The 12,500-nt window shown below is 50.0% G+C and overlaps 1 pseudogene; it reads left to right on the forward strand.

The window, feature by feature from the left end:
- LOC149771874 (large subunit ribosomal RNA) lies at nucleotides 1–1,096 on the forward strand (annotated as a pseudogene; the record flags this gene model as incomplete).
- Nucleotides 1,097–12,500: the final 11,404 nt, after the last annotated feature.

Here is a 12,500-nt window from a genome sequence, read left to right on the forward strand (position 1 = left end):
GAACGGGCTTGGCACAAACGGCGGGGAAAGAAGACCCTGTTGAGCTTGACTCTAGTCTGACTTTGTGAAGAGACATGAGAGGTGTAGCATAAGTGGGAGCCGTCAAAAGCGACCTTGAAATACCACTACTTTCATCGTTTCTTTACTTATCCAGTGAAGCGGAGAGCGGGGCGCGAGCCCCTCGTTTCTGGCATTGCAAGCCCGCAGCCGCCGGCCGTCCTTCGCGGGGCGACCGGTGCGGGCGATCCGCTCTGAAGACAGTGTCAGGCGGGGAGTTTGACTGGGGCGGTACATCTGTCAAAAGGTAACGCAGGTGTCCTAAGGTGAGCTCAGCGAGGACGGAAACCTCGCGCGGAGCAAAAGGGCAAAAGCTCACTTGATTTTGATTTTCAGTACGAATACAGACCGTGAAAGCGTGGCCTATCGATCCTTTTGACTTTAGGAGTTTTAAGCAAGAGGTGTCAGAAAAGTTACCACAGGGATAACTGGCTTGTGGCAGCCAAGCGTTCATAGCGACGTTGCTTTTTGATCCTTCGATGTCGGCTCTTCCTATCATTGCGAAGCAGAATTCGCCAAGCGTTGGATTGTTCACCCGCTAACAGGGAACGTGAGCTGGGTTTAGACCGTCGTGAGACAGGTTAGTTTTACCCTACCGTTGACCGCCGTCGTTGCACCGGTAATCCTGCTCAGTACGAGAGGAACCGCAGGTTCAGACATTTGGTTCATGTGCTTGGTCGGTAGGCCAATGGTGCGAAGCTACCATCTGAGGGATTATGACTGAACGCCTCTAAGTCAGAATCCCGCCCGAAAATGCAACGATACTTTCTGTGCGCCGCTTGCCTTCGGGAGGCAACGATAGACGCGCGGGTCCCTTCCGTCGGGACCCCGCGGCGGGTCGAGCCGCAGCAACGAGTCTCTCGGCCGGTGCCTCTCCTAGCACGGAGCCCGGCCCGACTAGCACGATATCCATCCCATGCGATGTAGCGGCGTAAAATCATTTGTAGACGACTTAGCTCTCGGTCGGGGTGTCGTACTTAGTAGAGCAGCCACCACACTGCGATCTATTGAGACTTAGCCTCACGACTAGGAGATTTGTCCTCGCAAGAAGGACACTATCTCCGAGGGGAAAAAGCGGCGAAGGTACGGGCATGCAAAAGGCAGAGAGAGCCAAAGAAAAGGTCTAAGAGGGAACCAGGGCTAGGTTTAGACCAAAAATGGCAAAGAGCGAGTTTTCCTTTCCCAGGCGTCTGGCGTGAAGGGAGAGACGTCTGGGTGTGAAAAACTGGTGATAACTTGGGACTTTATCGTTCGGAGGTGCCCTTTTATTTTTTCTTCGGTTGGATACTTGCCCACTGTGTAGAGAGCTGGACATAGACATATCGTCCGTCGAAAAGTTGGACTTAGTTTTTTTCACGCAGTGCGTTGGACTTAGTTTTTTGACGGTGGATGTCAGAAACTGGTGGGTGAGAACTGGTGAAAAAGTTGGACTTAGATTTTTGGCGGTGGATGTCAGAAACTGGTGGGTGAAAAAGTTGGACTTAGTTTTTTTCACGCAGTGCGTTGGACTTAGTTTTTTGACGGTGGATGTCAGAAACTGGTGGGTGAGAACTGGTGAAAAAGTTGGACTTAGATTTTTGGCGGTGGATGTCAGAAACTGGTGGGTGAAAAAGTTGGACTTAGTTTTTTTCACGCAGTGCGTTGGACTTAGTTTTTTGACGATGGATGTCAGAAACTGGTGGGTGAGAACTGGTGAAAAAGTTGGACTTAGTTTTTTGCCGGTGGATGTCAGAAACTGGTGAAAAAGTTGGACTTAGTTTTTTTTCACGCAGTGCTTTGGACTTAGTTTTTTGACGATGGATGTCAGAAACTGGTGGGTGAGAACTGGTGAAAAAGTTGGACTTAGTATTTTTTTTTTTTTTTTTTTTTTAACCCTTGGAAGAAAATGACAACCGTGGCCGGTTAAAAATCGTTTCTCTTTGGCCACGATTGTCATTTTCTTCCATTTTTTTTTCAATTTTTTTTTTCCTTCTTCTCTCCGCATGGCATGCGTGGACAGCTCTGTCTAGGACGCAGCCGCCACCGCAAACCGCACGAGAATATCTTTCGCCGTTTCAGAGACACGAATTTTCTAGCAAGTGTGCCGATAAATTGCTTCCCGAGCGAGTTTTGTGTGTCTATCCCCCCCTCCAGTGATTTCTGCCTGTGCCTGAACGGCCATCACGAAGCCATCTTTGAAGCCATCTCGTTCGGCAAGGCATGCGTGGATAGCTCTGTCTAGGACGCAGCCGCCACCGCAAACCGCACGAGAATATCTTTCGCCGTTTCAGAGACACGATTTTTCTAGCAAGTGTGCCGATAAATTGCTTCCCGAGCGAGTTTTGTGTGTCTATCCCCCCCTCCAGTGATTTCTGCCTGTGCCTGAACGGCCATCACGAAGCCATCCTTGAAGCCATCTCGTTCGGCAAGGCATGCGTGGATAGCTCTGTCTAGGACGCAGCCGCCACCGCAAACCGCACGAGAATATCTTTCGCCGTTTTAGAGAGGCGAATTTTCTAGCAAGTGTGCCGATAAATTGCATACCGAGCGAGTTTTGTGTGTCTATCCCATCCCCCCCTCCAGTGATTTCTGCCTGTGCCTGGGCGGCCATCACGAAGCCATCTTTGAAGCCATCTCGTTCGGCAAGGCATGCGTGGATAGCTCTGTCTAGGACGCAGCCGCCACCGCAAACCGCACGAGAATATCTTTCGCCGTTTTAGAGACACGAATTTTCTAGCAAGAGTGCCGATAAATTGCTTCCCGAGCGAGTTTTGTGTGTCTATCCCCCCCTCCAGTGATTTCTGCCTGTGCCTGAAAGGCCATCACGAAGCCATCTTTGAAGCCATCTCGCTCGGCAAGGCATGCGTGGATAGCTCTGTCTAGGACGCAGCCGCCACCGCAAACCGCACGAGAATATCTTTCGCCGTTTTAGAGATACGAATTTTCTAGCAAGAGTGCCGATAAATTGCTTCCCGAGCGAAGTCGGTTACTTGTTATTTTCCCATTACTTTCGTCTCTCGCTGAAATGGCCACCGCGTCGTCCAGGATGAAGCCATCTTCCTGCGCAAGGCATCGACGGATAGGTCTTTCTCAGACCCATCAGCCGCAGCAAACCGCACGAAAATATCTTCGAGCGTTCGAAAGATATAGGTATTCGAGTGAAGATACCGAACCAACGGAATGCCGTGATGGCAACGACCTTGACCTTCGGCTTTTCATGGTCGCACGGACGAACGGACAGTCCGATTTTCGTGGGGTTTTCACTGCCAGACGCGTCTCTTCAAGGCCAATCTGGCCGTGGGTGGCACGTCCACCTAGCTCTTGCCCCTCCCGAGAAAAGGAACTTTACGCCGCGTTTCACCTAAAAACGGTCGGTTTTTCGAAGCGTACGGACGAACGGACAGGGCTATCGACGTTCGGTTTGCTCTAGCACAGTGGCCTCGTCGAGCCCGATCTGCCGACATATGGCAAGTCGCTCTATTCCTAAGCTTTCAATTTTTCGAAACTTCACACTTGCATGGAAGGAATCGGTTTTCTTCCAATGGCGGGCGAACGGACAGTCCGATTTTCGTGGGGTTTTCACTGCCTGACGCGTCTCTTCAAGACCAATCTGGCCCTGGGTCGCACGTCCACCTAGCTCTTGCCCTTCCGGAGGAAAGGAACTTTAAGCCGCGTTTTACCTAGAAACGGTCGGTTTCTCGAAGCGTACGGACGAACGGACAGGGCTATTGACGTGCGGTTTGCTCTAACAGAGTCGTCTCTTCGAGCCCGATCTGCCGACATGTGGCACGTCGCTATATTCCAAAGATTTCAATTTTTCGAAACTTCACACTTGCATGGAAGAAAACGGTTTTCTCCCGATGGCGGACGAACGGACGCAGCCATTAAGATATATTTGGCACAGGCCGACGCGTCTATTCAAGACAGATCTTTTGGCATCTGACATTTGATAATACCTCCCGCCGTCGGCGCTAGGCCTTGTGTACCCCTGACATTCCCTTGGTGCAAAGCCCTTGGAAGCGAAGTAACTAAAACCAACGTTGGACTTAGTTATTAATTGATGTGTGTGTGTGTGTGTGTGTGTGTGTGTGTGTGTGTGTGTGTGTCTGTCTTTGTGTGTGTGTGTGTGTATATATATATATATATATATATATATATATATATATATATATATATCTCGCTCGGCAAGGCATGCGTGGATAGCTCTGTCTAGGACGCAGCCGCCACCGCAAACCGCACGAGAATATCTTTCGCCGTTTTAGAGAGGCGAATTTTCTAGCAAGTGTGCCGATAAATTGCTTCCCGAGCGAGTTTTGTGTGTCTATCCCCCCCTCCAGTGATTTCTGCCTGTGCCTGAACGGCCATCACGAAGCCATCTTTGAAGCCATCTCGCTCGGCAAGGCATGCGTGGATAGCCCTGTCTAGGACGCAGCCGCCACCGCAAACCGCACGAGAATATCTTTCGCCGTTTTAGAGACACGAATTTTCTAGCAAGAGTGCCGATAAATTGCTTCCCGAGCGAAGTCGGTTACTTGTTATTTTCCCATTACTTTCGTCTCTCGCTGAAATGGCCACCGCCTCGTCCAGGATGAAGCCATCTTCCAGCGCAAGGCATCGACGGATAGGTCTTTCTCAGACCCATCAGCCGCAGCAAACCGCACGAAAATATCTTCGAGCGTTCGAAAGATATAGGTATTCGAGTGAAGATACCGAACCAACGGAATGCCGTGATGGCAACGACCTTGACCTTCGGCTTTTCATGGTCGCACGGACGAACGGACTGTCCGATTTTCGTGGGGTTTTCACTGCCAGACGCGTCTCTTCAAGGCCAATCTGGCCCTGGGTGGCACGTCCACCTAGCTCTTGCCCCTCCCGAGAAAAGGAACTTTACGCCGCGTTTCACCTAAAAACGGTCGGTTTTTCGAAGCGAACGGACGAACGGACAGGGCTATCGACGTTCGGTTTGCTCTAGCACAGTGGCCTCGTCGAGCCCGATCTGCCGACATATGGCACGTCGCTCTATTCCTAAGCTTTCAATTTTTCGAAACTTCACACTTGCATGGAAGGAATCGGTTTTCTTCCAATGGCGGGCGAACGGACAGTCCGATTTTCGTGGGGTTTTCACTGCCTGACGCGTCTCTTCAAGACCAAACTGGCCCTGGGTCGCACGTCCACCTAGCTCTTGCCCTTCCGGAGGAAAGGAACTTTAAGGCGCGTTTTACCTAGAAACGGTCGGTTTCTCGAAGCGTACGGACGAACGGACAGGGCTATTGACGTGCGGTTTGCTCTAACAGAGTCGTCTCTTCGAGCCCGATCTGCCGACATATGGCACGTCGCTCTATTCCTAAGCTTTCAATTTTTCGAAACTTTACACTTGCATGGAAGAAATGGGTTTTGTTGGACTTGGTTATTTATTGATTTGATTTGCATACATACATACATACATACATACATACATACATACATACATACATACATACATACAGACATACAGAGAGACATAATAGCTCTGTCTAGGACGCAGCAGCCAACGCAAACCGCATGAGAATATCTTTTACCGTTCTACAGATACGAATTTTTCTTTTCTTTTCTTTTCTTTTCTTTTCTTTTCTGTTTTTTTTTTTTTTTTTTTTTTTTTTGGTCTGTTTTTTTTAAAATTTATTTGTTCCCGTCACAGACAAGGGAACGGGCTTGACACAAACGGTGCGGAAAGAAGACACTGTTGAGCGTGTCTCGGAAAAGTTTAGGTAGGTTTTTGGCCACTTTTCGGACCATTGTTGTGCAAATTTTTGCCCCAAACCCAATAACGTAGGTTTTTGGCCACATTTTGCTACATTTCTTGGCAATTTTTGGGGGGCTCGAAGTCAGATAACATGTAGGTTTTGGGAAATATTTCCCATCATGGAAAATGCCAACTTCATGCAGACAGAACATAATTAAACGCTTCTGTAAAGTGTTATCAATGCCACATGATCGAATTGCACACAATTTTGAAATTTGTCAAAGAGCGCAATTGGACGAAATCACTTATATTGTTTGTATGAAGTGATTTTAATGTCGAACCAAGGAATTTGACAAACATGCCTACACAATATTGTCTGTACGACAAGGTAACGCTGGAGTCCTAAGGTGAATGAAGCCAAGTGCTTCCAATGCCAGGTAGATTTTGGGCCAATCTTTGCCCAAGTGGGACAATATTTTCCCATCATGAAAAATGCAGTGGAATGGATTACAATTGCCAAGTTTATGCATAGAAACGACAATCGAACGCTTCCATAAAGTGTTTTAAATAGTATCGTACAAAATCACCTTGTATTGCGGGTTTTATTGTTATTATTATTATTATTATGTTCTTTCTTCCCGCCTTCCTTCTTCTTCTTCTTTGTTATTTTTATTTTCTAATTTTTTTCTTCTTCTTCTTCTTCTTCTTCTTCTTGGTATTTATATCTCTCTTTGTGCGCCAGCGTAAATCACGTACTAACTCCAAGTACGGATCCGTCTTCTCCGCAACAGTCAAACCATTCATTTTCCTCGTCCTGCACACGAACGGACACGGTGATTCAAATGCCCTTTTCGCAGGCAGATGCGACTCGTCCGGGCCGATGTGCCGGTGCTTCCCACTTCAAGATAGCTCTTCCCGTTCCAGAGAAAACTGCACCCAAGCCATTTTTTTCCCACGCTCCCGACCTTGACCTTGAACTACGCATTTTCTCAGCCGTACGGACGAACGGACCAGCAGATTTTCACGGGGTTTGCACGCACAGATGCGTCTTCTCCAGGCCCATCGTCCGACGTATGGCTCGTCAACATCCTGCCAAGTGGCGATGCTGAAAACTCGCTTCAACCCCATGTCGCGCTCCAGCGACATGCACGTGGACGGGTCGCACGGACGAACGGACAAGCCGATTTTCATGCGGTTTGCACCACCAGATGCGGCTCTTCCAGGCCCATCTTACGACGTAGGGCATGGCAACATACCTTTAAGTGGCGATGCTCAAAACTCGCTTCGACCCAATGTCGCCCGCTTCCGACATTGACATCAACGGGCCCGTTTTCTTCCCCGGACGGACGAACGGACGATGGGAATTCCATGTCTTTCACACCGTCCGACGTGTCTTGCCGAGACCGACCTGTCGGTAGGTCGCATGTCAAAATCGGTCCATTACTTTTCGAGCAAACTCGATTTAAGCCAACTTCGCACTCGTATGGTTCGGCGCGGCTGAAAACGTTTTCCAGAGCGCACGGACGAACGGACACGCCTACTCGACCGTGCCTGGCACCGGCAGACGCGTCTCGTCGGGCCCGAGCGGTCGAACCACGACACGGGACAATACCTCTACCCGTCGGCGAGAAAACTTTTTTTAATGGACATTTTCACTTTAACATTGGAGGGGGGTTCCAAAAATCGGTTTTCTTACCATTACGGACGAACGTACAGGTCCAATGGACTTATTTTTTTTTCCAAGACGCCTCTCGTCACGCCAGATCGAATGACGTCTTGCAATTGCCCATTGGTCCACCCGTTTGGCCAGGAAAAAAAATAATCCGATTCTCGCAGCGAGCTGACCATTGCGAATTCCATTGCATTCGTTTTCTTTGACTTACGGACGATCGGACCAGCCGAGATCCATGGGGTTTTCACTGCCAGCTGCGTCTCGTCGAGGCCCATCTGCCGATGGGTCGCACCTTAAGATCGCTCATAGGCTTTCGGAGAAAACCAACTTTAAGCTACCGACTTGGCACCGAAGCGTTTGCTATGCGAAGGCGTACGCACGAACGGACACAGCGACATGCACGGGGATAACACAGGCAGGTGCGACTCATCCAGACCTAGGCGCCGGTGGGTCAAACTTTAACATATCTTTCCACGCTTGGGAGAAAAACACTATTTTCCCACGCTCCCTACCTTGACCTTGACTATTGTGGCATGGGTGAAAAATAGCCCCTAACTCGGCCAAACCTCCACCGATTTTCATCATCTACCACTCAATGTCTTCGTCTCGACCATGCGCGTCTGCCGAGGTGTGAAACGTGCCAATGTGACGTTCCCTTCCACCACTTCATTCTGGAACCCCAACGGTTTTTCCGCCATTTTGACACCACCTCGCCCGGTTGCGTCCGGGTGGCACCCGTTCCCCGACGTGGCCCCGTGGCCCCGACACGCTGCAGCAAACCGCTTGAAAATATTCCCAGCCGTCCTGGAGATATGGGGGAAACTGTAGCTTTTCGGACTTTGTCGTTTTGTGGCCCCTGCCGGGTGACAAAATAGCCCCTAACTCGGCCAAACCTCCACCGATTTCCATCATCCAGCACTCTCTGTCTTCGTCTCGACCAGGCGCGTCTGCCGAGGTGTGAAACGTGCCAATGTGACGTTCCCTTCCACCACTTCATTCTTGGAACCTAACGGTTTTTCCGCCATTTTGACACCACCTCGCCCGGTGGCGTCCGGTTGGCACCCGTTCCCCGACGTGGCCCCGTGGCCCCGACACGCTGCAGCAAACCGCTTGAAAATATTCCCAGCCGTTCTGGAGATATGGGGGAAACTGTAGCTTTTCGGACTTTGTCGTTTTGTGGCCCCTGCCGGGTGACAAAATAGCCCCTAGCTCGGCCAAACCTGCACCGATTTTCATCATCCAGCACTCTCTGTCTTCGTCTCGACCAGGCGCGTCTGCCGAGGTGTGAAACGTGCCAATGGGACGTTCCCTTCCACCACTTCATTCTTGGAACCTAACGGTTTTTCCGCCATTTTGACACCACCTCGCCCGGTGGCGTCCGGGTGGCACCCGTTCCCCGACGTGGCCCCGTGGCCCCGACACGCTGCAGCAAACCGCTTGAAAATATTCCCAGCCGTTCTGGAGATATGGGGGAAACTGTAGCTTTTCGGACTTTGTCGTTTTGTGGCCCCTGCCGGGTGACAAAATAGCCCCTAACTCGGCCAAACCTGCACCGATTTTCAACATCCAGCACTCTCTGTCTTCGTCTCGACCAGGCGCGTCTGCCGAGGTGTGAAACGTGCCAATGGGACGTTCCCTTCCACCACTTCATTCTAGGAACCTAACGGTTTTTCCGCCATTTTGACACCACCTCGCCCGGTGGCGTCCGGGTGGCACCCGTTCCCCGACGTGGCCCCGTGGCCCCGACACGCTGCAGCAAACCGCTTGAAAATATTCCCAGCCGTTCTGGAGATATGGGGGAAACTGTAGCTTTTCGGACTTTGTCGTTTTGTGGCCCCTGCCGGGTGACAAAATAGCCCCTAACTCGGCCAAACCTCCACCGATTTTCAACATCTACCACTCTATGTCTTCGTCTCGACCAGGCGCGTCTGCCGAGGTGTGAAACGTGCCAATGGGACGTTCCCTTCCACCACTTCATTCTAGGAACCTAACGGTTTTTCCGCCATTTTGACACCACCTCGCCCGGTGGCGTCCGGGTGGCACCCGTTCCCCGAGGTGGCCCCGTGGCCCCGACACGCTGCAGCAAACCGCTTGAAAATATTCCCAGCCGTTCTGGAGATATGGGGGAAACTGTAGCTTTTCATCGGTTTTTTAATTGTGAGGACGACCTAGCACAAGTTCGAATCCCGCCGTCGACATAGCAGTCTAGAACCTTCATTGTCCAATATTCCAATGCAAACCCCATGGAAAAATGTCAAGCGGTTCCCAAAATATTCAACGTTTAGTGAAACGGCATAAAGACTTTTTGTAAAGTCATATGTTTTGACGCACCCACCGCCCCGACGATTGAGGAGGAGGTGTGCCAGGCAACTTGATATTTTCTGATACAGGCTATCGAGGCCGACTTGCCGACATAAACCCCGTCGAAATATTCCCATTTGTTACGGAGATATTGCCAAAAAAGTCATTTGTTCATCGGTTTTTTCACTGTGAAAACGACCTAGCACGAGTTCGAATCCCGCCGCCGACATAGCAATCTAGACCCTTCATTGGCCAATATTCTAATGCAAACCCCATGGAAAAATATCAAGGGGTTCCCGAGATATTCAACATTTAGTGAAACGGCATAAAGTCGATTTTTTTTGAAAAGTCATATGTTTTGACGCACCCACCGCCCCGACGATTGGGGAGGAGTTGTGCCAGGCAACTTGTTATTTTCTGATACAGGCTATCGAGACCGACTTGCCGGCATAAACCTCGTCGAAATATTCCCATTTGTTACGGAGATATTGCCAAAAAAGTCATTTGTTCATCGGTTTTTTCACTGTGAAAACGACCTAGCACGAGTTCGAATCCCGCCGCCGACATAGCAATCTAGACCCTTCATTGGCCAATATTCTAATGCAAACCCCATGGAAAAATATCAAGGGGTTCCCGAGATATTCAACATTTAGTGAAACGGCATAAAGTCGATTTTTTTTGAAAAGTCATATGTTTTGACGCACCCACCGCCCCGACGATTGGGGAGGAGTTGTGCCAGGCAACTTGTTATTTTCTGATACAGGCTATCGAGACCGACTTGCCGGCATAAACCTCGTCGAAATATTCCCATTTGTTACGGAGATATTGCCAAAAAAGTCATTTGTTCATCGGTTTTTTCACTGTAAAAACTACCTAGCACGAGTTCGAATCCCGCCGCCGACATAGCAATCTAGACCTTTCATTGGCCAATATTCCAATGCAAACCCCATGGAAAAATATCAAGGGGTTCCCGAGATATTCAACATTTAGTGAAACGGCATAAAGTCGATTTTTTGAAAAGTCATATGTTTTGACGCACCCACCGCCCCGACCAACAGGGAAGAGTTCGAATCTCGCAATTGACATTGCTTTATAGCTCTCGTAATGGCCGATCTGCCAAAGCAAACCCCATCAAAAAATTCCTATCCGTTACCGAGATAATGAATAAAATAAAACCGAGAAGTGAGACTGTGGCGCTAGTCCTTGTGTACCCCTGGCTTTCCCTTGGTGCAAAGCCGTTGGTAGCAAAGGCACGATTTCAAAATTGAAACTTTCCTGACCAACTACCCCCATATAGAATTTGGCACTATATATAGGGAAGAAGTGATTTTGGGGTCCTATACATTGCATTAGAGACGTAGTACGATAGCTGGTTTCTTCCCTGTTGCGACCGATCGCCTGGTCGCATCGGGACGATCGACCCCTCGTTGGATAGGTCGTCCCAGCCAGCATGCAATGCCGATCTAGCCAGGAGTGCTAGGAGTAGAGCGAAAGGTAGAGAGAGAGAGAGGCAGGGGCACCCTCTCTCGCTCTAGTAGCGATATGGCTTGGGTAGTGTCTGTAAGGTTAGGAAGTTGAAACTTTCCTAACTAACTACCCACATATAGTATTTGGCACTATTATATAGGAAAAAATGCGTTTCCTATGGTCTCGATTGAATGTGAATCGAGACGAGAGAGAGAGAGAGGCCGATAAGGCAGGCAGGCAGGTAGACACACACTCTCTCTCTCTGGTAGCTAGCTAGGTGCGATCGAAGGCTAGCCTACCAAGGACAGGACAAGCGTGAAGGGAGAGAGGCAGGCACGCTCTCTCTCTCTGGTAGCTAGCAAGGTGCGATCGAAGGCTAGCTTACCAAGGACAGGACAAGCGAGAAGGGAGAGAGAGAGAGAGGCAGGCACACTCTCTCTCTCTGGTAGCTAGCTAGGTCCGATCGAAGGCTAGCTTACTAAGGACAGGACAAGCGAGAAGGGAGAGAGGCAGGCACACTCTCTCTCTCTCTGGTAGCTAGCAAGGTGCGAGAGAGAGAGTGAGGAAAGGCTTGGGGAATCGAGGGTTTGGCCGTGGTAGAAAGCCCTTGGTAAAAACGGAACGAATTCAAAAAGGTGCACCTTTTGGGCAACTTTTTGACCAACTACCCACACATAGTATTTGGTACTATTATATAGGAAAAAATGCGTTTCCTATGGTCTCGATTGAAAGTGAATCGAGACGAGAGAGAGAGGCCGATAAGGCAGGCAGGCAGGCAGACACACACTCTCTCTCTCTCTCTGGTAGCTAGCTAGGTGCGAGCGAAGGCTAGCCTACCAAGGACAGGACAAGCGTGAAGGGAGAGAGAGAGGCAGGCACGCTCTCTCTCTCTCTGGTAGCTAGCAAGGTGCGATCGAAGGCTAGCTTACCAAGGACAGGACAAGCGAGAAGGGAGAGAGGCAGGCACACTCTCTCTCTGGTAGCTAGCAAGGTGCGATCGAAGGCTAGCGTACGAAGGACAGGACAAGCGAGAAGGGAGAGAGGCAGGCACACTCTCTCTCTGGTAGCTAGCTAGGTCCGATCGAAGGCTAGCTTACCTAGGACAGGACAAGCGAGAAGGGAGAGAGAGAGAGAGGCAGGCACACTCTCTCTCTCTCTGGTAGCTAGCTAGGTCCGATCGAAGGCTAGCTTACCAAGGACAGGACAAGCGAGAAGGGAGAGAGGCAGGCACACTCTCTCTCTCTGGTAGCTAGCAAGGTGCGAGCGAGAGAGTGAGGAAAGGCTTGGGGAATCGAGGGTTTG

The sequence above is a fragment of the Sinohyriopsis cumingii genome, unplaced genomic scaffold, assembly GCF_028554795.1.
Source record: "Sinohyriopsis cumingii isolate HCF-2022 unplaced genomic scaffold, ASM2855479v2 utg001614l, whole genome shotgun sequence".
NCBI lineage: Eukaryota > Metazoa > Mollusca > Bivalvia > Unionida > Unionidae > Sinohyriopsis > Sinohyriopsis cumingii.